General features: G+C 41.9%; 1 long non-coding RNA gene across 1 annotated transcript; it reads left to right on the top strand.

Annotated features, from left to right (window-relative positions):
- The first annotated feature begins 1,238 nt into the window (after window positions 1-1,238).
- On the top strand, window positions 1,239-13,718 carry LOC114625705. Its single transcript, XR_003712112.1, has 3 exons — window positions 1,239-1,332; window positions 12,238-12,336; window positions 13,081-13,718. It is a non-coding gene; the product is annotated as an uncharacterized LOC114625705 (long non-coding RNA).
- The last annotated feature ends 12,093 nt before the right edge of the window (window positions 13,719-25,811 follow it).

Genomic DNA, 25,811 nt, shown 5'->3' with positions numbered 1-25,811 from the left:
TCTCTCTCTCTCTCTCTCTCTCTCTCTCTCTCTCTCTCTCTCTCTCTCTGTGTGTGTGTGTGTGTGTGTGTGTGATAATCTGTAGGGAGGTCAGAAGACAGCTTGTGGCTTGATTCTTCCCTTCTACCATGTGGGTAAAAAGGATTGAACCCATGTCATCTGGCTCGGGAGCTAGTGCTTTTAACTAATGGCTCTGAATAATTTCTTGGTAGTACAGCTTCCTCAACTCACTTTGCCAGTGGGTACACCCAGTTGATGTCAACACCCAGTTGAAATCCAGACACCTAACCCACTTTGGTGCTTTAGGATGCTTCATGGGGGAAAGTGCTGTCACCTGAAAGGGAGAAGCAAAACCTAGTTTACTCATTACCCGAGGCAGCTTTTCCTTGTGTGTGAAGATTCAATTCTCAGACCTGACTTACTCTGAAACCAGCTGGGGATTGGGTTGGGTTGCTGTTTTCTCCCAACTGAACCATTGTCTCCGGGAGAAAGTAAGGCAACTCTGGAAGATGAGACACTGACACGATTCACAACTCTCCTCCCCAAGACTACAAAAGCAGTAATAATCACTATTATGGAAGAGCTGCCTGTGAATTAGGCAGGGAGCTCCAGGGTGTGCAGCTCTTGTGAATCTTCACCCATGCTAGTGTGAGCCTTTCGGTGTTGCAGTCAGTTGCTTTTGAATCACCTTTGACCCTGTAACTCTTTACTCTGGTACCTATAAGTAACCCTAATGGCTTATTGGCTCTCTAAGCTAGACTTGGATGAAATCATTTCTTTGGTATGCTCTGGTACCCTGTCTGGGACAAAAACAAAATTCATTTTTTTGTTCACATACACCCTGGAAAAATCACACAAGACATAGATATTCAGTGGTGTCATCAATTTAAAACCATGGCTCTGGGACTAGAGGACTAACCTTGTAGGGTCATGTGCAGGGCTATTCCAAGAGCAAAGCCATCAAAGCCACCCACCCAATGAAATCCCACACTGTTTGTCTTCTTCTCTAACCAAACCAATCCAAACCCAGCAGGCTGTGTACCTCCTCACCCAACTTTGTCCTTTGAGACAGCCTGAAGAAGCCCTTGCAGGTTTTCGCTCGTGTGATGCCAATAGCATCCTTGACCAATAGAATGTATCTACTTGGTGTTTGTCAAATTTAGTACTTACCCTGGACTCCTGAGTGTTTGGTCTCCCTGACAAAGAAGTCCTGAGTCCTCTCTTCCTCTTCTGTGTGTTACAGGCAAAGGAGTTCCAGAAAACCTGTACATACTCAATGCAGTAGCCTTGCATGGAATCAACAGACTCGGACCTCAGTTCTGCAATTTCCTGGTGAGGTTTCCTGACTCTAAAAGACTTGACACATTGTGTGGCTCCTCATTCAACAACTGTGGTATAGAAAGCACTGATGATGTTACCTGTAGTGAAAAGATCACTTGAAATGCCTGTTTAGTAAAAGAAAATGCATATTGCTTCCTATAAGGATCTGATCTAGTGACAATCGTGCACTGAAGTGAAAGAACTTTAAACACTCATGGGCAAGACCAATAGATAATTTCACGGGACAGTCAGTGCTTGTATGGTCTCCACTTCCTCAGTGAGTCAGGAACTGTGGGGAAACACAGAAATTCTCTCTTCTCTTAGAGCTGGACTGTTAAAGGCTGGATGACAGTTCTCAGAAAAACAGTGACTGTGTGCCCAGGGAGTATGCAGATAGCCAGCGAATACAGCAAACATCTTAACTGTGGGAAAATACCTGCTTTGGCTTTTAAATCCTTTTGTGGACTGGACCCTGATATAGAGTTATTTTCATACCAGTTTCTTATAACAGAGGGTAATTATATTAATGGCCAAATAAATGAAGTTTTGTTTATTTTGTAGCTTTAAAGCAGGTCATCTGGACGGACCAGTTATCATGTCAAGGTGATATCTACAGGCCATATATTTTACAGTACTTATTTAGGCTGTGTTTACTTTGAAGCTTTTTTTTTTATCTTAAAAGAAAAAGGAGGGAGTCAGGTAAGCATCCAGGAGTCACAGAGGTCCCACATGCTGTGTGTGCCCCTCAAAGTGTTCTACATATGATCATAAGAAGGAGGAACACGAGTGAAGGAAGGAAAGCACTTTTGCAGAACAGACGAGACACGCTTTCTGGAACAGTTTGTTCTTGAGCCTTTTGCCCTACCCAGCTTTAGTCATTCATTAGCTCTAAGTTCAAACAGGACCTTACGCTGGGAGGGACCTTAATGAGGAGACTGTACAAATGAACTTAGCACCACGTGGCACATCCGGCTGGGAGGAGCCGCTCAACTACAGGACAGGTCAGGGCCTCTCTCTGACTCCTCTCCGTAGGTCCTACTCTTCTTTTCCTGGGTCTTCAATTATTCATTCACTTGTTCGTTCATTCATTCATTCATTCATTCATTCATTCATTCATTCAACTTAACACATGTCAGGCATGCCCTAGTCACTAGTGATTCTGTGGATGTTGTCGTAGTTACTATGCTTTTCAATAGTAAGGGAAATGGAACAGCTAGTGACTTCATTTGCATATTGTTTGGATTTCTATCCCTGGACTAGTTGAAGGCGCAGCCTGGCTGCTCAGCATTCTGAGATTCATTCCCTTTGGCCGAAAGCTATACCTCATGGGGTCGTCCATACAAGGACTTCATGAGTCTAACTTTGACCCAGAACTACTATAAAATGGCAAAGTGAAGATTCAGAATGTTTCTTCTCTTGCGTGTAATCCCAGCACTAGGAGGGAGGCAGCAGAATCAGAGGTTGAAGGTCATCTTCAGCTACACAGTGAGTTTGAAGCTAACCTGTGCTACATGAGACCTTAAAAAAAGTATTTTTTTGAGCCAGGCAGTGGTAGTGCATGCCTTTAATCCCAGCACTTGGGAGGCAGAGGCAGGTGGATTTCTGAGTTCGAGGCCAGACTGGTCTACAGAGTGAGTTCCAGGACAGCCAGGGCCAGGGAACTCTTCTATACAGAGAAACCCTGTCTTAAAAAACAAAACAAACAAAAAAGTATTTTTTGTCTTCCTCAAAATGATGACCCATGACTAACTCTCTGAAGCAAGGCATCACTATTGGATGTGGCTTTCTTTCTTTTTTTTAAAAGATTTATTTATTTATTATATATGAATACACTGTAGCTGTCTTCAGACACAGCAGAAGAGGGCATCAGATCTCATTACAGATGGTTGTGAGCCACCATGTGGTTGCTGGGATTTGAACTCAGGACCTCTGGAAGTGCAGTCAGTGCTCTTAACCACTGAGCCATCTCTCCAGCCCAGGATGTGGCTTTCAGGGATGGCAATGGATCGTTCTCATCTAGGCCTGGGTAAGCAAAGGGAAATGCATGAGGTGCACATTTTGAGAAAGCCTTGGGTCTCAGGGTTTGTATAAATATTTTCATCCAGGTGGGTGCTTTCTTAAACAGCAGCCCTAATAAATAATAATAAATGTGTCATCTATTTTAGGCAGAGCTCCAACTCTGCCCTAAAGACTCTATCTAGAAAACAGTGTTATCATAAACTGTATGTTCTCGAATATTCCCCACAAATCCATTAAAGTCTGTGTAGCTTTCTGTAAGAAAGGACTCTCAGAAATTCTTGTTAACCCTACATATGCCATGAGTAGTGGGCTATCAAAGTCTCATTTCCTTTTTCCTTTTTTGTTGTTGTTGTTTTTGTTGTTAAGTGTTTTTGTTCTTTTGAGACAGCCTTACTTCATAGTCCAGGCTACCCAGGAAACCACTATGTAGCCTAAGCTGGCCTTAAACTAGTGGTAATCCTTCTGCTTCAGTCCCCTGAATACTAGAATTAGGGGTGTCTGTCATTACACACTGCTTTCTTTCTTTGGAAAGAAATACTAGCCAGAAATGGTAGCTGAGACAGGAGAATTGCTTTGTATCTGAAACTAGCATAGTGAGAACCAGGCCTGGGCTACATAGCGAGCCCTTATCTCAGGAGTACTGGTCAGGAAACTACGCAGAATGTTTACATAAGGACTACGTTCATTAGTTTGAAGTTTTCTTTGCCCAACAATAGAGTATCAGTCAGTTTTACATCATAGCCACAAAATACCCGAGAAAATCGCATAAAAGCAAGATACTCATTTTGACTCACGTATTCAGCTCATGTCTCCCACTTGACCCTATGGCCTCTGGGATGGTGATGTTCTGCCTCAGTAATGGTACCACATGTGGAAGAAGAAGCTGCTTTCTTTAAGACCAGGAAGCAAAAAGGGAGAGGAGGGGTCAGGGTTCCACATCCCACTGTTCCTTACAAGACTGCATCTCCAAATGCCTGAATTTATTTCCATCAGAGTCCACTTCCTGAAGGCCCCGCTAACCTCTCAGTAGAGCTCTGGACTGGCGACCAGCCCTTTAGAACGTGGGCCACTGGAGCACGTTTCAGTTTCCCACCATGGCCATAAGCTATTTCGTAGTCAAGTTGCATTGAGCTCTTCAGGGTGAGAGAAAGAGAAGGGCTTGAATATTATTCAGGCTGCTCAGCCTCAAGCTTATCAGTTCATTGATTGAACCAATACTAAGTAAGCACTTACTAGGAATACATCGATGAATGAAAGGAGTCTCTAACCCCAGAAGACTAAGGAGTGTGTGTTTTCTGTGAGTCTATGTGTGTTTTGATAATTGTCATAGACGAACCATACAAACAAGGAAAGGGGCTCACAAAAAGACCCATTGGCTATCAGGCCTCCAGAGCAAATTAGCTGCATAGGGAAAACTATCTGTGTTTTGTTTTTTGTTTTGTTTTGTTTTGTTTTGTTTTTTTCCTGGGACGGGGTTTCTTTGTGCAGTCTCAGCCATTGTATAACTAGTTCTGTAGACCAGGCTGGCCTCGAACCCAGAGATTTTTCCTGCCTCTGCCTCCTGAGTGCTGAGATTAAAGGCTTACAGCCCTGTGTATTTGTGATATTTTAAAAGTTCTATAGCTGAAAGGTCTGGGGAAATCCTGAAGCAGATTGCCATTTTGGTAAGAAGTTTATTAGAAGGTTATTAATGACATGGACATATATACAGATAGGTGACAGCATGGCTGGGACCCACGAGAGACTGTAGAACAGTGAGGCTCGAGGAGGGGGAGGCTTACAGGTCCCAGAGAAAGGGGGAAGGTTTCACAGCACCAGCCTGTACCCCAGGCCATCCTTGATTCATGGGCAACAGGGGGAGGGGAGGGGATTCTGGGGAAGGAAGGTTTGAGTCTGAGGATGATGGGGAGAAAGGGCATGTCTAGTTGGGGCTCATCCATTATACCCTTAATTTTCTAATATCCTGGGAGTCTGGTAAGTTGAGCCTGTAAACTTACTTGGGGAAGTAAGAATTGCTATTCTGTGTTCTTCTGGAATCTGGGCATCTGGGGAGTGTGTTGGGGATTAGAGACTCATAGATAGGTTTTAGGTAGAAGCCTGTTTCTTCTGTATCATCCACAAGAAAGAGGCTGATATCAAGGGTGTGCCCCGTGCCCTAGAAAGGTAAGAGGTATTACCCAGTGGTAGAACACTTGACAGTATGCTCTAAGCCACGAGTTTGAAACCTACCAGCACCCACCAAAAAAGCAGAGGCATGTGACAGGTAGTTAATGACAGCTCACTCTGATTTGATAAGCCGCTCTCTTGGAAGTCTCTTCAATTTTATTACATGTTCATTATTGGCCAGCAGTGTAGTTTTATCTTAGTGAATATATATGAACTTTTACAAAAGTGTGGGGCAAGAGGTTAAGAACCCCCAGAGAGAGAGAGAGAGAGGAGAGAATACATAATTTGCCCTACAAACACACATTTGAGAGAGATAGATAGATAGATAGATAGATAGATAGATAGATAGATAGAGAAAGAGAATACATAATTTGTCCTGCAAACACACATTTTAGCACAGCATACATAATCTATACTACATAGTATATGCACCCCTGTATTCTGACCATACACACATAATGTCCCCATCACACTCTTCTACCCCAAATAGAGTATATACACCACCATCCATGCATGCATTCTCCCTTCTCCCCCCAACCCCTGTGAGAAGCACCAGCATCTCCGTTCTTGATCCGATTTCCCTAAACCTTTGCTGTGCACTTGCCCTTCAGGATTCAGGCAGAGCCCTTCCTTGGAAGGCACAAAGCAGGACACACCAGGAGGGAAAACCCCTAGACACCTAACAGCGAAGTTCCCCATCAGATCAGAACAAGCCAGCTTCCCATGCCCCACTGGACTGACTCTCTAGGTACCGCTCTGACCTCTGCTGTATACAACAGTCAGTTGAATTGTCTTCTCCCCACAGATCTCAATGCACTTGACGAGATGAATCCATATCCACCATGACATCACTGTCTGCCCTGATGATGTGTTCTCCAAACTAAAATAGACATGCAAATTTCCAGGGTAGTTTGTTAAGCATACAGATTTTGGAGGAAAGGGAGGGAAAAAAAGGACTTCTGTGACTAGGCCATAGCTATGTCTAAGACTTTGAGGTTGTGTAAGAAGCCCTGTCCTGCAGGACTTGGCTCAAGGTTTTATATATGACCTTCCATGTTTACAGAAAGAATTAAAGACAGATGAGTCATAAGCAAATAAAGACATTTGGCCGAGGGGTGTATACACACAAACCTACATGTGATCTGCAGGAGACTTCAGTCTGTGACATAAGGTGGTGTCTGCACTTCAGAACCAGAGGACACAGCAGCCAGAAGGTCCTCTGAAGAAATTGTTACTGAGGGATTATAACAAACGGAGAGACTTACAAATGAAGCTGCTGGCTTCTCATTCAGCCTGTACCTCAGACCGGGAACAGAGAAGTGGCCAGCTGTGCTTATCTGGATTCTCTTTACTGCTGGGTCCAGACCAGTCTGCACAAAGCTGTCAAAGAAAAGAATGAGTATCATAAAGAATCCAAACATCCCTGGACATCCAGAGGAAAACAAATATCGGGCTAGGGGGCTAGTACCTGCTTTCCCTTTATCTCATGATATCAGTGTGTGCAGTTATCTGTGATGTTACCTTGGTGCCATCTATATTTGCCATTCTTCCTGTGAATGAGCCTTGTAGCTAGGAGCTAAAGTACACTGAAGGCCTGCCTTATACTCCCTAGCCCACTGTGATCAGAACTCCAACAAAAGTACATGAAATGACAGGGGATGGTTTTATGAACATGTGATTGCTAGGCCAGGGTGGATCTATTCCAAATCATGACCTTCGCCTGCTCCATCTGGCTTAAGCAATTCTAAAGGGATGTATCTTGTATTTGAGGTCAAATTCTATTCAGCCTCTGAATTGATGGCCTGTCCTTTTAATTCTTCCATATTGGCGTCATAGACAAGTGCTCTACCTCTGGTTATAGTCACAGCTCTTACTTTTTGTTTTGAGACAGGATCTGACTAAGTTGTCCAGGCTGCCTTTGAACTGGTGATCCTTTGACCTTAGCCTCCCAAGTAGCTGGGATCATATGCCTGAGTCACCAAGCCATAGGAGGATCCTTCCTCTTGAAATAGCTTTGAAGATGGTAAGTTATTTTCTGTCAGAGCTCAAAGTGAAGTACAGTCAGTCTAAATTTCTAGTGGAATTCTTTGTTCAAATGTAAAACATTTTGTGAATTTTATGTTATCCTCTTGGTATTTAAAAGAATGCTTACCTCCAATTTTTATATTGAAAATGTCCAAACCATAATAAAAATTAAAAAAACAAATTGTGCCAATAAAATTAGTTATCTAACCAGATGAGGTGATATATGCCTATAATTCTAGAACGCCAGAATCTGAGGCAGGAAGGTTTGTGAGTATGAGGATATCCTAGGACATAGAGAATTCTGCACCAACCTCAAGTATGTAGATTTTATTTCAAAAATAGACAGAAACAAACGCTCCATTATCTTTCATATTCAAAAATATTTCACCACATTTATTTTGTCCTTTTCTCTATACATATGTATGTACAAAACACATATACTTATTCTTTTTGTTCTGTACCATTAAAGGTCAGCCATAGGCATGTTGACATGTGGCCCTTTAATTCTGCAGCATGCATTATCTAAGAAAAAGGACATTCTTTATACCCTGAACATAATTTTGAGTGTATCTGACTAGACTGAGATGTTTAACCCTAATCCAATATTATCATGTAGCATATAGTTTATATTTGGGTTTTTATGTGCCTCCATGATGTCCTTTAGGGTGATTAACTTACTGCTCTGGAGTTAAGGATGACACATTGGACTTGGTGGTTTTGTTTCTTTTGTCCCTTCTCTTTGCCTTTCTCATCATTGATATTATTGGAACCTGAATCCCAACTGTTTTGTCAATGGGCATTAATTTGAGACTTGAGATTCTCTTTGATTAGGATAGCTATCTGTGGCTAGGATACTCTGTTTTCCTTAGCACAGCCTTTGTGGTCTCATGATATCAGCGTGCACAGTTATCAGTGATATTACCTTGATCATTAGTCATCTATATTTGCCAAGTCCATTATTATAATAATGGCCTTTAGCCATGTAGTTAATAAGTACTGCATGTGATATCATGTCCAAACTTCTGCTATACAAACCTTCTGCTCAATGGTGATTAAGAAAAACATTTATTTATTTTGTTTGTATGTGTGTGCGCATTATGTATACACACACATACATACATACATACACACACACACATACCGACATTTGTGCCATGACGCTTGTGTAAAAGTTAGAGGACAACTTGTAATTTCTGCAAATGAACAGATATAGGATCCCGCCACATGTCTAATCATAACACCTTTTTCTTACTTATTTTTTTTTTTTGGACGCACATTTGAAAGAGCAGTTTCAAGGATATGAGTCAGAAGACATAGAGTTTCTCAGGCTAATGGGATAGAATTGTTTTAAAGAATTGTCTTCTCTTTCAAGAGATATTAAGAAAAAATTCTTAAAGAGTTCCATGGGTGACATCACAAATCACCAAAAGTTTCTCTTAGGTGGGGTCTCCAGACAGGATGGAACACAAATTTCAATAAACAAAACTCTGAATTGTGTGGTCCTCTGCTAATGTTAGTAACTGCCATTGCTTCCTGGCCTTTCCATCATCACATAGCAGCCTACCTCTGAGGCTCACCTCAACCAATGATGGAAGAGATGCTATGAAAGTTTCAGCTTAAGCCTGCCAACTTCTTCTTTCTACCCTTGGACCAGCCATCATTCTGTAAGAAGCCCCAGCCATGGGAACACCTGTGTGGCGCTTCTAGAGTGAGCTATCTTAGATATGCCAACCCAAACTGAGCTCCTAAATCAAGGGTAAGGGATACCATAGTGCTCAGCCATATCCTACCTACCATCTGACTTTTGCCAATAAAGTTTTATTAGAACCTAGCTATGTCCAATCGTTTGTATATATTCTGTGGCTATTTTCTCACAACACCATTAAAATCATATGGCCATGAGAGAAACCTTGTAACAGAAAACCTGGAATATGGTTGGCCCATTATAGGAAATGATGCTGACCTGTGCCCCAGATGGCCACTGCACCAGCTAACATCATCTTGAACTTGATCAACCACAGCATTCTGAGAGATAGTGAAAGAGATGACATCTTCACTCATCTAGTTTGGGGAAGGTTTGTTAGACAGCAGCAACTGAAACAAATGATAACACTCCAGATCAATGTTTTATAGATTTGGTGATTTCACTGCTTAAAAGCTTACCTCCTCTTCCCCTCTTCCTCCTTCTCCTCTTCCCCTCCCCCCTTACCTCTACTTAAACATGTATAAGTTATGGTAGCTATGTATGTGTCATTGATTCTCTCACCAAGCCCACATCCTTTTGGTTGCTAAACCCAACCAAGGTTTCTAGAACATCTTCTCAGTCATCTGACTCTTGGCCACTTTTGGCTACTTCTTAGTTATTGAAACCTTATAATCTTTGTTTTGTCTCATAGTGTACTTTTTTCTATTGCTGTAATAAAACACACAACCAAGACATATATAGAAGGAAAGGTTTATTTAGGACGTTACAGTTCCAGAGGGTTTAGAGTTTCTTGTCATCCCACCAGGGAAGTATGGCAGCAGGCAGGCATGGTGACTGAAGCAGTATGCTTAGAGCACTCATCTTAAACCACAGCCAGGAAACAGAGAGCAAAGGAGTGGGTGTGGCTTTTGAAACCTCAAAACCCACCCCCAGTTGTATACTTCCTCCAGCAAGGCCACATCCCCTAAATCTACCCAAGTAGAACCACCAGCTGGGGACCAAATATTCAAATGACCACAACCCTGGGAGAGATCTCATTCAAATCTCTAGATGTAGGAAAGAGCTTGTCAATTTCCCTTTGGAAATTCTGCCCAACAGTTGTAGCTCCTCAGGATTCTCTCAAATTTCATTCCACATTTAGTTACTATAGCTCCATCCGAGTATATATCAGCCGCTTGTTTGGGTCCACTTGTGGTTCATTAGTGAAGGAAATGTAAAGAGCTATCCCTGTCCTTGGATAGATGGCAAAATTGTTACAGAAGCGAGAGTGGCAAATGCTTTGTTCATTATGACTCTTATTTGGCAATACTTGGGATTGAATCTAGGGCCTCATGTGTTTGAAGCAAGCATGTGTTTGTACCAGTCAGCAACAAGCACTTTAAAAAGGACATAAAGGAGAAGAATGGGGTACAGATGGGAGTAGGGGGAGGGGAGGGCAATCTAAAGAAAGATGCCCAGAGTAGGGCATTGAGATGCTGGCTTTGAGCCAGAGCCTCAAAAGGGAAAAAGGACAGACACATGGGTGTCTAAAGGAGGAAGGTTCCAGGCAGAGAGAAGAGCAGGTCAAAGACCCAAAGGGGAAGATCTAGAAGGACTGAAAATACAAAGAATGGCCTGAGGGTGCATGGAGTAAATTTTAGGACCAAGGTCAGAAATATTGATCTTCAATGCTGTTGGGGCTCACCAGCCACTAGCAGTGTTTAGTCTTTTTATGGAGAGATGGGGTCTATGGGGAATCATTGGGGAGTTTGAGAAGAATCAGGTCATCTAAAGAACAGGACTCCCCTGCCTGCTGAGGAGGAAGGAGGATGGAAGTGGAGGCACAAGCTAGGAGGCTCCAGGAGTGACCTGGCCAATAGGGCAACAGTGGAAGTGAAGTAGAGAGCCCATCTCTGGGATGTCCTCATGCTCCTGTGGTTCCAGTTACCAACCACTGCATTCACTCCCAGGCCTTCTCTTTGCAGCCTCAGTCTCTCTCTCTTGAACTAGCCAAACGTGCCTGATGATCTACCCGTTACTCTATCTCAGGCTTCCGTAGGCACTGTAGTAGTTGATCTTTACTGCAATCTTGATGGGAATGCGGATCACAATAGAAACAAACCTCTGGACGTACACACGTGTGTGTGTGTGTGTGTGTGTGTGTGTGTTTATAGGTTGGGCTAATGGAGCTAGGAAGACCTACCCTAAATGCAGGTGGTGCCATTCCGTAATCAATGATCTCCAGCTGAATATAAAAAGAAGGGAGGGAGAATAAATTGCTTTCTGGCGCCTGCTGACTGTGGACACAATATAATCAGCTGCCTTTCTTACAGCCATGCCTTCTCTACCATGATAGACTGTGCCCTCAAACCATGAGGCAAGATCAACCCTTTCCTCATGGATTTTGCCATAGAGGCAATAAAAGTAACTAAGACACTGAGACAGTACCTCAGTCCCCACTCTCTCCTCTGAAACCCACCTTCCCATGCTCCTTTGAGGCACTGCTGAAAGCCTGCAGCCTCACCTCATTATGACATCTTTTTCAATGACTGTTACCAACACATTTGCTAATGGTCAATCTGCTCTGGCCTGTAAACACTACACTAAGATACATCATTATAACTTAGTTTATTAGAGGGTTGGTTGTTGCCATTGTTTATGGTAGCTCGAATGATTGTGGATAAGGTAGAGAAGTTTTAATTAGGATAGGATGGCGGCATACAGCATTTGTTTGGGACAAGATGTTACTTTGTGGGGGCATTAAACTCCCTGAAGATGGAGGATAGAAGTTACAGAGAGAGGTCTTGTGCTTGTTTGTTTTTTTATTTTTTATTCCACAGTTTTATTTAACAGAGCACTGCCACTGAGACTTATTTTTCAAATGACTACTTTAGTTATAGACACTAACTTTATCATATATATAGTATGTACAAATTAAGACTCAATATTTATTACAGGATTTTTCCTATGTAAATTCAATTTTCTTTCGTCATAAGAATTTTGTTTTATTTTTTATTTTTTAGGAACAAAGTCTTGCCAGATAGCTCTGACTGACCTGTACCTCATGAGGCAGACAACGCTGGGCTCAGAATCCTCAAGCTCTTTCTGCTTCAACCCTTTAGGTACTGAAATTACAGTTGTGAAAATAACTACTTACATTAGGAGTTTTTCCTCTTTCCCAATTGTAATTTTAAAATATATATATGTAATATATGCTTAAAAGGTGATTTTATTTTATTTTGACATGGCCACATATATAGATTGCCCAGGCTGCCTTTGAGCTTACTATATTAGCAGAAGATGATGTTGAACTTCAGATCTTCCTGTGTGCAGGGAACCATAGGTGTGTATGATGCTGATGCTGGACATTAAACCCAAGGCTTTATACATTCGAGGCTATCATTCTACCAGCTGAGCAATGTTCCCAGGCCTTCGTTGTTTTTAGTTGTATCAAGGGAGCTATTTTTGTTCCGGAAAATGATTAGACATAAGGGTATACTGTTCCTTCTTCCAAGATCCTTGGCCCTTCCCTAATTTGTGGGTAACCGAGAATACGACATATCTTAACCTTTAATGTCCAAATCATGAATTAAAAACGTGATACAAGGGAGATGTGTTTTCCTAGATTGTATTTTTAGCACTTCATGCTTGCGTGTGGGAAAGTCTTGTAAAAATCATTAATGCGAAACTAACTAGGCCAATGATAGCTATTAATTTTTATTAGAAAATTACCTTCAAAATGAATATTTAGATGTAAGCTTAACATAGTTAAAAATGCAATTAAGTCTAATTCCTTGATACTTGAAAGCTTTTTTATGTATTTATCGTTTATCTGCCAAGTTTTTTTTTTTTTTTTTTTATCAAAGCCTTGCTCTGTAGCAGACTGCACACTGAAGCTGGGGATGAAGTAAAAGTAAAGATGAGAAGCCTCCACAGTGGATCATCCTCCTGCTACAGACGGCAGATGATCGACATGTGAAAAATAATTCTTGCTGGGACTAAGTGCTAAAAAGAAAGTTACCCAAGTGGAGAGAAACGAAGAGTGACAGAGACAGATTTACGGGGTTTCCTTTGGTAGAGTCCCTCTCAGATGACTGTATTAACAGCCACAGAACTGGGAACCCCCCAGCAGAGGGATATGGGCGTAGAAGGAACAGAGAGGAAACTGAGGCAGCTACAGGAAAGTCATACAAAATGAGGCACAAGAGGCTGGAAAGAGGTGGGAGCCAGGCTATGAAGAATTTTGTGGGTCTTTCTGGGGAGGGAGTTTTGGTTTTATTCTCAGTGTGGTAGAAGAAAAACGAAGGATTTATGCAGAGGAATGGTAGCACCTGATGCCACCTTTACTGTTTGGTTTGAAGCCTGCTTTGATGTAGCCCAGACTGGCTTCGAACTCCTGACTCTCCTAAGTGCTGGGGTTATAGATATGCATGACAATGCCTGGTTTCTTGACTCCTTGTTGTTGTTGTTAAAACATATGTATAAAACTTACCATTTTAACTAATTTTTTATGTGTGAGCATATGTGTGCCCAACAGAGAACAGTGGGCAGGGAATGGGTCTCTCTTGCTTCCATGTGGGCCCCAGGGATCAAACTCAGGTCTTCAGGCTGGGTGGCAAGTACCCTTACCTCCTGAGCCATCTTGTGAAGTCCCATTTTTAAATGTACGGTTAGTTAACGTTTGTGTTGTTCTTGTTAGTGATATTGTCTTCATCCTTCAGCGAGAGCACTTGTTCCATACTGCCAAACTGAAGCTCCAGTCCTACTACACATTTCTCCTTGTCCCCAACCCCTGACAATCACTGCGGTGTGCTCTGTTTCTGTACGTATTCTGGGTATCCCATTTAAGTAGGATCATACAGTGGTGTCTGGCTTGTTTCACTTGGCTTCCTGTTTTCAAGTTTAGTCTATGTTATACTATGTAGCCTTTCTTCCTTCCTTTCTCTTTCTTTCTTTCTTTCTTTCTTTCTTCCTTCCTTCCTTCCTTCCTTCCTTCCTTCCTTCCTTCCTTCCTTCCTTCTTCCTTCCTTCCTTCCTTCCTTCCTTCCTTCCTTCCTTCCTTCTTTCTTTCTTTCTTTCTTTCTTTCTTTCTTTCTTTCTTTCTTTCTTTCTTTCTTTCTTTCTTTCTGATAGGATCTTATGTAGCCAAGACTGACTTCAAAAATCAGAACATAGCCAAAGATGATTTTAGACTCCTGACTTCTACTTTCCAAGTGCTAGGATGCATGTATATACAACCATGTCACCATGTGCAGATATTTAAATACAGATATCTGACTTGTCACAAAGCTTTCCCCATGTTAGTCACCTTTCTGTCACTATGACAAAATGCCTGAGACAACCAAACAGAATATATTAGTTCCTTTTCTGTTGCTACAATGAACACATGACCAGAGCAACTTATACGAGAGTTTATAAACATTTAGGGTTGCAGAGGGTCCGAACCCATAATGGCAGAATAGAGGCATAAAGGCTAAACCTGGAAGCGAAGAGCTTACATCTCGAACTGCAAGCAAAAAAAAAAAGAGAATAAAGTGGGAATAGCATGAGTCTTTGAAACCTCAGAGCTCACCCCCAATGATGTACTACCTCTTGCAAGGCAATACCTCACAAACAGCACTACTAACTAGAGACCGAGTGTTCAAATGTTCAAGACTATGGGGGACATCTAATTTAAGCCACTACAAATAAGACAACTTGTCCTTGCTGTTGTTGTTGTTGTTGTTGTTGGTGGTGGTGGTGCTTTTTCAAGAGATATTTTCTCTGTGTAGTTCTGGCTGTCCTAGAACTCACTCTGTAGGCCAGGCTGACCTTTAACACAGAGATCTATCTGCCTCTGCACCCCAAGTGGTAGGATTAAAGGTGATGCCAGTACCGCCTGGTAAGGACAATTTGTTTTGACTCACAGTTTCAGAGGGATTTTTCTGTTTGTTTGGGTTTGTTTGTTTATTTCTTTGTTTTCATTTTTGTCTTTGAAATAGGGTCTTACTATGTAGCTCTAGCTGTCCTGAAACTCCTTATGTAGACAAAGCTGACCGTCATAGAGATTTGCCTACCTATGCCTTCAGAGTGATGAAACTAAAGATGTAGACCACCATGACCAGAAGTTTCCATTTTAACTCATGGCCACTTGGCCTTATGCACTGAAATGGCTCAAGCATAGTACTTTATAGTAGGGACATTTGGTGAAAGAGATCTGTTTTCTAGTGGTCAGAAAGGAAAGAGGGAGAGAAATTCCCAGAGTCTTAATGTCCCCTTTGAGGATACACCTCCAATGACCTCATTCCTTTCATTAGTCCCTATTTCCGAAATATCTCCCAGTAACACTGGAGGATACTGACCAAGTCTTTAGCACAGGAGACCCTGAAGGATTATTCAAACTATAGAACTCTTACCCAAGATTTAACATCCAATGATAACTCTTGTCTGTGTCATCAAGCACTTAAATAACGGTAAACACTAATTTTGCATTCCATTTTTACAGCACATTAGTATTCTAAAGTTAGAAACCTGCATGACTGACCATTCAAGCGTCTACAAGGGGAAAGAGGAAAATGTGGTTACAGTCTGATACAATGACATTAGAAACCACTTGGGGGAAAACTAGAAGTGATGGGGACATGGCATGTTGGCATTATTAAATGGAAACATCTTCTTAGGGACAGAGCATGCAAATTACCTGCAGCACATCACAGACCACAAGGGCTTTGCTTGCCTTCTACTACCTCTGCTTGTCTTATTTTGGAGCCATTTTCTGTTTTTTAAAGTTTTATACACCCGTTAGTATCCTTCTTAGAAAGTTTCCCCAGGAAGGGATCTTTTCTACTGGGGAAAGCTGTCACTGTGAAAATAATAGATGTGGCTTTATATTATTTATTGTATTGTTCATTGTATGTTGTGTAAAGGGTGTGCATGTGAAGGTCAGGGGACAACTTGTGGAAGTCAGTTCTTTTCTTCCATCATGTGGCTTTTGGTGATCAAACTTGAGTCATTAACCACTTTATTGGCTATCTCTCCATTCCCAAACTAGTTTTAGTTTATAGAGGACGGGTAAAAGAAGCTACTTTCCAGAAGTCTTTGTAACATAGTGTTTTGGAAAAAACCTTTGGGATGGGGATTAGAAAAACAAAGGCCAAGGACAATGTGTGCTGAATGTAAGCACTTACCTTTCTCTGCTTTTAACCACATCTAGGATGTGACAAACTGTCTTAAGCTCCTGCCCCTGTCACTTATTTCCCATGATGGAATCTGTTTTGACTAGTTTCATGTTAATTTGACATGAGCTAAAGTAATTCATGAAGCACGCCTCTTGGTTGAGAAGGTTCTGGCCTATAGGCAGGCCAATCCAGTATATTCTTGATAAGTGATTGATGTAGGAGGGCCCAGCCCACTGAGGGTGGTGCCCCTCCTGGACAGGTGGCCCTGAGTGTATAAGAAAGTAAGCAAGCCATGAGGAACAAGCCAAGAGTCAGCATTCCTTCTTGACTTCTGCTTCAGTTCCTGCCTCCAGGTTCCTGCCATGAGTCCTTGCCCTGGCTTCCATTAGTGATGGAGAGTAACCTGAGGGCTGTAAACTGAAATGAACCCTCTTCTCCCAAGCTTACTTTTGTTCATGGTGTTTTATCATGGCAATAAGAACCTGACTAAGTAAGATTCTAACTGGAACTGTGAGCCAAAGTAAACCCTTAACCTATCAGAAAAAAAATCAAATAGGTTATGAAAATGTCCCTGTGTTCCTAACCACAAAGAATTGATACATACTCAAGTGACAGATATGCAAATTATTATGCTTTTTCTTTTCTTTTTTTTTTTTTTGAGACAGGGTTTCTCTGTGTAGCCCTGGCTGTCTTGGAACTCACTCTGTAGACCAGGCTGGCCTTGAACTCAGAAATCCACCTGTCTCTAAATTGTTATGATCTTATCATTGGCCATTTGGTTGATATATTACACCCATATCTCACAAACATGTGCAACTACTATATACCTAGTTACATCCCATATCTTTATATGTGTCCACTGAGGACAGTATGTACGTCTCAACAATATTGTAAAGTTATATACTTCTTAGAACCTTGAGAACTAAGAGGATTCCATGCAATCTCCATGAAAAATGTCCTTTAGTAATAACCTGTAACATAGTTGATTTTCCCCCATGTACCTAATTCAAAATAAAGAATATTATATCTTTTCTTGTTTTAAAAACTCCTCTAATCTTTTTCTTTATTCTTGAAACTCTCGTGTAGGCGTACAGTGAACTCTGATCCTATCTATCCCTCCTCTCTCCCGTGTTAGTGCTAACCATAGACATGGGCATGGGCCATCCACTGCATCATGGCAAAATATTGATGCCCACATCCTCCAAAAAGAATGATTGTCTCTTTCTCAGAAACTGTCAGTTGCCAACAGCTCCTCAGTAAGGAGTGGGCCTGGAGAGCATCCCATCTGTGCTGGGATTTTGTCTGGCTTGAACCTATTATGTGCTGTGAGTTCATGTGTGCAACATCTATGTCACACCCAAAAGACAGTGTTTCCCAGCTCTGATCAACCATCCTCTATGCACCCCCTTTTCTGCAGAGTTTCATGAGCCATGGTGGGGAAGGCAGGGAGGGGGTTGTATATTCTAGGGAACCACTCTGGTGCTGAGCCACACCAAACTTCTCTTATATCTTGGATTTTGTTGTCAGCTATATTCTCAGCATCAGCAGATACTGTTGAATCAGACATGCTTATGAAAACAGGGTGGCAGGGTGGTGGTGTAAGTAGGTAGAATCTGCACCTGGATCTATGTCACTTCAGCCACCACTGACACTAGTGACTTGGAGTAATCCACTCAACCTCTTTCTGGCTTGTTTTCAGTAACACATTGGGGACTTAAGGAAGGGAATATAGATCATTGGTATAGTGTTTGCCTTGTTTGATTTAGGCCCTGGGTTTGATCCCCAGTACCACACAATTACATAGGTTAGGAGTGAAAATGGTACTCTTGTCGTGAATAGTAAACTCATTGACAAAAATATATGAAAAACACTGCACAGTTTATAAATGGGGCTGGGATGATGATAACATGTTCAGTGTTAGGGTCTGGATCAGAAACCATTCCCACTTGTGGTTTAGTTTTCTGTTTACATTCTGATTGTAAATTTTATGTGTTTAGATAGATTGACATTGGTGGAAAGCCCCATATTTCTTTGATAAAAGACTGGAAAATGCATGATTTGGCTTTTTTCTTTTTTAGAGATAAGGGGTTGTGCATCTAACAAGAGTTGAAGTTGACCATGTTCACCCCACCTCCCCTACCCCTGTGTTTGAACCTCTTTTGTATCCTTTTTGCCAATTGAGAGTCTCCTTTGATTATGTAGAGTCTTCATGCTGTTTCTTATTGCACTTTCTCCTCTAAGGAGGTAGAGCTTCTTGGTCCACACCTTTATCCAGGGATGGTCTAGGGTCCACTGACTGAAAGAATGTGCCTTAGGCTGGAGGTAGTTCAGCAGTAAAGCACGCGCTTAGCAGGTGCTAGGCTTTGGGTTCAATTTCTAGCACTAAAAACAAATAGTGCACTGGAATGTGCTAGAAGTGATAAGATGGAAGTTCAGGAGACCAAGAGGTAAGAAGAAAGGGGCCCAGACATCCCAGGGTCCTCACGGAACTTCAAGGAGTCAGGCGTTGGATGTGGCACCTGAAGTGGTGTGGCAGTACAGCACACAGAACTGAAGTGGCACCGAATTTCAGGATGGTGTATGACTCAGAGTCATAACCGTTCCAGTCCCCAATTTCAAGAGATCTCTTCACTAACCCCTGTCACACATGCTCACATGTGCACTGTACACGTGTACACATGGCATGCTTGAACACCCATCTGTCTGATCAGTTTAAGATCTCACTGTCCCTCTGACATATTGTCCCCCATTTAAAACTCACTTCTGCTGTGGCCCAGCCTTTAAGAACCTTGAAGTCCATTAATGGGTTTGATGATTGCCTCCTAGTTTAGTTCATAGTGTCCTGACAGAGAATGTTTAATGTTTGACTTTGCTTTAACCCAAAGGATCAGCTCTCTGAGGTGAAAGAATTGACTTCCAATGAGGTGGCAGCATCTTGGAAAGGGTCCTCTCTGATTTAGAGGTAGCCAGTTCCTTGAAGACAAAAGAAGTAGCCTCCTGTCTTCAGACTGTGTTCACTTGAACATACTATACTTTATTTCACTGAGATAGTGGTTTCCAGTGATGGTTTTCAGGGTTTTTGGACCCTACTTAAAATACCACACTTAATTCTGTCCAAAAGAACCTGAGATTCTGATTCCATGAGTCTGGGTATACTGTTAGCTTTCATCCCTGGTCTTAGTGATTCTGAAAATTATGTACATACACACACATAATATGTACATACAGACACACACACACACACTTTCACAAATGCATGCGTAGATATACATAAATAAATGCACACATGTAGACATGCATACATAAACACATGCACACATACTTTTACGTAATAGTAGACACACACATAGTATAGATACACATTTTTACATACACACATACTTACACACACACACACACACACACAAACCTAGCTCATCCATGAAAAGCACAGTTCTAGAGGAAGCACCCTGACCCCACCATTGCATAGTAGCAACATAGAAGATCTGGGTTTAACTTTATAACATCTGAATATGCTTTGTGATATCCATGTGAATGGAGGAAGGGGTTGTTTCAGTCTAAGAGTCAGGGCCTGGTCTCCGTATCTGTCTTGCTTTCTGGTTGTAGTGGTCATCTAGGGTCTGGGATGGGAGATGTAGCTCAGAAAAGATGACTTGTCTACCATGCTTGAGGCCCTGAGTTCCATCCTGGCATGGGGACAGAGCTGGGGACAGGGCCTAGCACAGACCTCTGAGAGCCATTTCAGACTCGAACTGTATCAAGTTGAAAAGATCTATGTATCTCTCTTTTTTTTTTTTCCTTCAGATTCTGTCTTAAATTGTGTGTGTGTGTGTGTGTGTGTGTGTGTGTGTGTGTACTGTCAGGAATATGCTAACTTATCCTTTCAATGAATTTTGACTTTTACCAAAGAGACAGTTGAGAATTGTTTATTCTCTAGCTAAATTTAAATATCTTAGTTTCTGCATACATATGGCCACATTTACAATATATAAAAAATTATCACCAGACTTATGAGTAAAAGAAATCTCAACAATATCTCATAATTCCTACCTGAGTATCAGAAAAGCATCAGCCTTAGCAAGTTTCAAAGAAATTTAATTACATAGAAAAGTCTCTGAAGGGCCGTAGATATGGCTAATTTTGTAAAGGTGCTTGCTGCCAAGGCTGAAAACCTTCTTCTAAATCCTGGGACCCATGTGGTAGAAAGAGAGAAATGACACCCACAGCTTGTCCTTTGCCCTCCACACATGTGCTATAGCAAACATATACATACTCAACATAAATTAAAAATTAAGTAAAGAAAAAAGGAGAGGTGCCTGAGGAGTTCAGACAAGTAAGATGAAGATTTATCTGCTCAATATGTCCACGTGTCTCTAGGTCTTTCTACAATCTTAGAATGTGGAGCACTCAACAAATGTTATACTTCAATTAATAGTTTTGAAAGCCCACGTACACAAATTGTTTTTGTAGGTTTCGTTGAGTGTCTTCAGAAGTCCATATGGAATTGTGGTTTCATGGGAGCTGGCTCCCTCTTTTCTGGTAGCCTGACTTGTGTGTTCCATGTGGGAAGACTTTGCTCACCTGCCCCAGGGATAGTGGTGGTCCTTTCTGTTCAGAAGAGGGTGCCAGACTAAATGATGGCACAATTAACTGGTGCTATCATGAAATGTTCAAACGTGATTCTGTTTATGGGTGACTTTATGACATGAAGCAATATGAAATTTTATGAGTTTTCTTTTAATGCATCCATCTCTGTGTGTGTGTGTGTCTGTGTGTCTGTGTGTGTCTGTGTCTGTGTGTCTGTGTGTGTACTTGTGGATCCTGAGTGTCTGCCACGGCTCAGGGAGGCAGAAGCTTGGGTCATGTGTGTGTACATATGTGCATGTGTGTACATGTGGAGGTCGGAAGACAACTTTTGGGAGTTCGTGCTCCCTTCCCACCATAGGTGATCAAACCCGTGTTGTCACTACGACTCTACTTTTAACCACTGAACTATCTCATTGGCCCTCATTCATGAGTTTTAGTAAAATCGTCTCTCAAATGTCAGATGTCTGCTATTAAAAAATGTAACTCCCATTGTCTCTGATTAAATTCTATGGTAAGAAGACAGAGTTTAACACTCACAGCTAGTACAGGCTGGGTTGTAGCTCAGTGGTAGAACATGTGCCTAGCATACCCATGTACCTGGATTTGAGCCCCAGCACTATAAAAAGGGATAGTTTTCTGGCGATCATAATGTGTCCTGTACTTATCAGTAAGCAGAAGTTCATGTGCTTAGCCACAGTGAACACCCTGAAAAATGTAAGCAAAATGCATTTATCTACTCAAAAAGGAACTCAACTTGCAAAACATAAGATTTTAAAACAGCTCCGTTTTGCAAAGGAGGAAAGACTGGCCCCAGTGAAAGACTTGTGTTCGTTTCCAAGGTTTGGTGCGGTTTATAGCTGTTCCTGCTTCCCCACAAGCACTGACAAAATTCTTGTGGCTAAAGTGCATTTGGTCAGGCCTGCCAGTGGCAGTGAAATCGTTACAGCATTCAATTCTGCAGTGACCCAGGGGGCTTGGCTGCTCCAGAATTTCGTTTTCAACCTGAGGAAGTTCTAAGATCAAACAATCAAAAACCAAAATGGACTCCTTTAAGCCCCAAAAATATAAGTGACACTATCAGCCCAGAACACCGTTGTTCTCCAATCCCTCTCTCAAATCTGTGTTCTGATGAACACAGAGGTGAAATTCATCCAGAGTTAAAATTCAGCCACCTCACCTCCAAAAAAAGAATCTTTTCTTTATGGATGCTTCTGGAACTGTCAGCACTTATCTCACAGATGGTTCAAAATATGACTCTGCAGACCATCACTTATCCTGACAAACAGGCATCATAAGAGCCAAACAGCAGCAGTTCCGTTTTCAAAACCAAGCAGGGCAGGGTCTTAAGTCTCTTACATCATTGAAATGACCATACTCAGCGATCAAGTTTAATATCAAGTTGATATGGTTTCTAATGGCATGATGGCATTGAGACATTTGCCTTCACAAGAGATCTAAATAACCCACTTTTTAAAATGGCCCAATTTTTATGATCTCATTTCATATCAGCCATTCGAGATCATTCGAGATCTCCTTCATGTGCACGAAGCATCCTTCGGGTGATTTAACTGTGTTTAGACGTGCTGCTTCTATTGTAACTGGTTCTGAGTTAGGTTCCCGGATGATGACAGTGAATTTCTCAGAGATCACATTTGTGTCAAACCAAATTATTTTGCTGTTTGCCAACCCTTTTCTTTTACTACAGATTTCTATGCAGTACAGCCTGTATTTGTGTCTTAAGCCAATGAAAGCTTTGAAAGGCAGGGAAGGTGTAGCTTATATAATTCACACATTCTCTTGTCTTCCGATGACAGTCTGTCTTAAGACATCTCAAAACGTGGCCCAAGTTTGAGTCCTGCATGTTCCCAAAGTTTGCCTGTGTCAGCAGATATGCAGACTTGGAAAAGTAACAAGAGAGTACCCAAAAGACCCAAGGCTCATAGGCAGCCCACATGGCGTCTGACATTTCCCACTTCCATAGGAGGAGGACTTCTCCTTTCCCATTGGTTGACTGGGAATGGACTGACCATGGATTTCTTAAAGGACTAAGTCGTGTCACTGTGCATGGTCCTGTAGCCTCCTAATATGATGGTGTGGACTGCCTAAATGACCCGGCTCTTCTTCCTTCCAAGGTCAGATCCGCTTCTGCTGGGTAGCCTTCCTTGAGTAGCCTAAGGTAGGGCATAGCTCAGAGTTGTCTCTTTGGAGAGCTGCAGAGGTCAAGTTCCCAAGGTATCTCAGGCAAGCATGTAGCTCTCCTGCTGGCTACTCTGCCTGCTCTTTCAGCCTTATTAGCTTCGTCCTGGGGAGAGTCTTCGTCTGCATTCCCTCCTTACAGGCAAGGATGTATCTCTGCACAGTGTACTTGGAAAAGGCTCAGAAATGACCTGGCCATTGAATTGGGTACTTCTGCACCTTGGAGCTTCTGAGTTAAGCCCAACTAAGTAGTCTTAGCTTGGAAGAGGGGGGCTGCTAAGCTCCATATAGGGGATTTACTCTTTTTTTCTTTTTTCTTTTTAAATTCTGACCCCAGACCCCAGTGCTTAAGTGAGAATGGAACATGTAAGGGGCTGGAGTGGACAGAGATGCTGAATTAACCCAGAAGCCCAGCTCTGGCCAGCAATAATGTTAAAAGTTTGAAAACAGTGCTTCCTGCTACAGCATACCCTTCTCTTTTTCTCTGTGAACCTGTCAGTTGTAAGTTCAATTCTAAGTAGCAGGACACTGTATAACCAGGAAAGTTTTATCTAACATTTATTTATTTTATGAGCATACAAGTTTCTTATAGATATATCAAAATAACTGGCACCAAAGGAGTTGGTTCTGCGTTGTGGAAAACAAAGCCTTCTGCTGTAGTACATTTTTCCATTAAAAAAAAAAAAAGACTTTTTTCCCCTCAGTCTTGCCAACAACACTCTAAATGTAAAAGCTAGATTTGCAAGTAGGCTTATATTCATATTTAGAGGATATGCATATTCAGAGGCTTATTATTCAGGAAATATTTGGTTATCTTCAGACTAAGTAAAACTTACGGCTAAAAATAAGAGAGGTAAAATATAAATAGTGGGGAAAGTTAGGGAGCAGGCACAGCAGTCGTGACAAGAATAGGAAGGCAAGGATGGGAATGAAGCCTTATTTTGTTTGGCTTTTGGGTCTTTACACTACCTGAAATTAAGTCGAATGCTGACTGGGCATCTGGCATACATGAGACAGCAAAACCTAACTTGCTTCCTATGATTTTAACATTGGTTAGGCAAGACATAATGAACCTATAAGGTGACCCCCAAAATGTCCTCTCTTCTGCCATCTTGAAATTGCCACGGAAATGAGGGCTTGAAGTCTTGTTGGAAGGGTAGATTCTGACTAGTTTAAACCTGTCTAGTATACTAGTTCCCCACCCCTGCTGCCGATGAATGCAAATACCCAAGGTTAAATGTCAGTATAGAATTCTTTCCCCTATAGTGATCAATTCAGGAGTGATGTGAGACCTGCCTGATTGGTTAAGAATAACGAGAGGTAAAAGGAAGTCCCTGAGGGTTCTGGGGAAAGTATCCTGGCTCCTAAAACAGAACAGACAATGTTCTATTCGTCGCCCTCACAAGCATGGCTAGGATGCCCCCAACAATTGCAGCTTCTGCTGTTTGTCTTGACATAAAAGTTTCATCATAGCTGGACAGTGGTGATGCATGCCAAACGCATCCTAGCATTTGGGAGGCAGAGGCAGGAGAATCTCTGTGGGTTCAAGGCCAGCCTGGTCTACAGAGCACGTTCCAGGCCAACCAAGGCTACATAAAGAAACTCAGTCTTGGGGAAAAAGAAGTTGAATCACAAAGTGGTAGAATCATCGAGAGAGGGATAAAGCTTGATAACTTTTCTGAGTTCTGGTTCAAAGTAACTCTTCTTTCCCCTTCGTAGCTCTTCTTTCCTGACACTCCAGCTAGACTTCTGTTACTGTCCCTAACTTCAAAAGCCTGAGTCCCTCTCTTTCTTTTCTCCATCTCCTTCCTCTGGGTACCTGCTGTGTTGCTGTCATTGGTTTTTCTTGTTGTTTATTTGTTTTCCCTTTTCTCTCACCTACTAATAAAATGGTCACTCAACAACAACAAAAGTCCAAGAGGACACATTGTGGCCATTAAAAAAAAAGAACCCTAAGTCCTAAGCTAGAGACACACCAGAGAATTCCAGAATCAGAAGACACCTAAAGTCTTGGGAATACTTCTAGATTTCTTGTATAGAAAGAACTCTCTCAGGACTAATCTATACAAGAAGTGCCAGGCCCAGAGTCTGACAGGCAAGCTGAGCAGGCTTAGGACCTGGTTTTCTGGAATTCAGATGGGTTCTTTGTGCTATGCGGAACAGTTTTCTTTCTGAAGCTGGGTAATGAAACAGGCAATTGGTATTTGAAAATGTCAGCATAGGAAGACGGGTGAGGAAAACACTGCATTTTTATTTCACAAGGATTTGGGAAACTATAATAGAAATTTTGGATATTTTGTTTTTAAATAAGACTGTAGCCTTTACTAAAAGGTTGAGCATATGCGCCTGCATAGAACCACCTGGGGGTAGTGGTACTGCCAAACGCCATGCACCGTGGAAATTAGTGAGGTTCAACCCATCCTTGCCCCAGACTGTGACTTCCCTCACAGTTATCAGACAGCTGGGGTTCCTTCAAGTGAGACTCCACACCACAATAGACAAGGTCAAACCCCAGGGCACAGTCAGACCTGTAAGGTGTTCATCCTGGATTCCCCTACACTTTCTCTGAAGTATGGTTTCCTTCTTCATATTCTGAGTTAGTCTTTGAATTAGGGAGGTGGGAGCATCCCTTAGAGCCCCGGTGTGCTAACACTGCA

This window comes from Grammomys surdaster, unplaced genomic scaffold (genome assembly GCF_004785775.1).
Source record: "Grammomys surdaster isolate TR1022 unplaced genomic scaffold, NIH_TR_1.0 220, whole genome shotgun sequence".
NCBI lineage: Eukaryota > Metazoa > Chordata > Mammalia > Rodentia > Muridae > Grammomys > Grammomys surdaster.
Note: the sequence above shows the minus strand (reverse complement) of the source record. Positions and strands in the feature narration are given on the sequence as shown.